This window comes from Tachyglossus aculeatus, chromosome 13 (genome assembly GCF_015852505.1).
Source record: "Tachyglossus aculeatus isolate mTacAcu1 chromosome 13, mTacAcu1.pri, whole genome shotgun sequence".
Lineage (NCBI taxonomy): Eukaryota > Metazoa > Chordata > Mammalia > Monotremata > Tachyglossidae > Tachyglossus > Tachyglossus aculeatus.
Genome location: NC_052078.1, coordinates 14,458,692 through 14,459,720, shown reverse-complemented (window position 1 = coordinate 14,459,720; position 1,029 = coordinate 14,458,692). Strand labels below are relative to the sequence as shown.

General features: G+C 44.2%; 1 non-coding gene across 1 annotated transcript; it reads right to left on the bottom strand.

Moving 5' to 3' along the window:
• Nucleotides 1-656: 656 nt before the first annotated feature.
• LOC119936416 lies at nucleotides 657-794 on the bottom strand. Its single transcript, XR_005453744.1, has one exon. It is a non-coding gene; the product is annotated as a small nucleolar RNA SNORA7 (small nucleolar RNA).
• Nucleotides 795-1,029: the final 235 nt, after the last annotated feature.

The following is a 1,029-nucleotide window of genomic DNA, read 5'->3' as shown; positions in this document are numbered from 1 at the left end:
TGGGGACAGGGAATGTGTCTGTTATATCATACTTTCCCTAGGCTTAGTAAAGTAGCAGCAAAGAGAGAAGCACCGTGGCCTAGGGGAAAGAGCACAGTCTTGGGTGTCAGAGGATGTGGGTTCTAATCCTGGTTCCACCACTTGAGGCTGTGTGACCTTGGGCAAGCCGCTTAATTTCTCTGTGCCTCAGTTACCTCATCTGTAAAACGGGGATTAAGACTACCCCAGCATTTAGAACAGTGCTTGGCACATAGTAAGCACTTAAATACCATAATTAATTAATTACAGTACTCTGCATATAGTAAGCACTCAGTAAATATGACTGACTGTGTATCTAATGCCTGTCGGCTCTTGTGCCATAGCAACCTGATCCTCTAATCGCCAGGGACCCATATGGGCATTTTGACATCTTTCTTATATTTGGGGCTTTTGTCTTGTCTTATGCTGTCGAGTCATCTCCGACCCATAGCGACTCCATGGACTCGTCTCTCCCAGAATGCTCCAACTCCACCTGTAATCATTCATGTAGTGTAGCCATAGAGTTTTCTTGGTAAAAACACTGAAGTGGTTTACCAGTGCCTTCTTCCATGCAGTCAACTTGAGTCTCAGCCCTAGACTCTCCCATGCTGCTGCTGCTCAAGCACACATGAGTTTTGACTTGTAGCAGATTGCCTTCCACTCGCTAGCCACTGCCCAAGCTAGGAATGGAATGGTTATGCCTCTGCTTGACTCTCCCTCTCACAGTTGAAACTGGTAGAGTACTGGAAACTCTCCAGGTGTAATTTCAAGAGGGGGAGAATAAGTTGGCATTACACTATTTACACTCTTTAGAAAGCTCTTTCCCTTCCACCTTTTTTTTAAATAAAGTGATTAGAGTTTGTGGCTAGTTCCCTTCAGCTGAAGCAGTTTTTTAGAACTTTCATCGTCATCCAAGAAGGTTATATTTCAATAGCTAAAACATAACCACCATTGGTTCCAACTGCCAACATTTGTCTTGCGAATTAAAGACTGACTGAAGGAAGGTCAGCG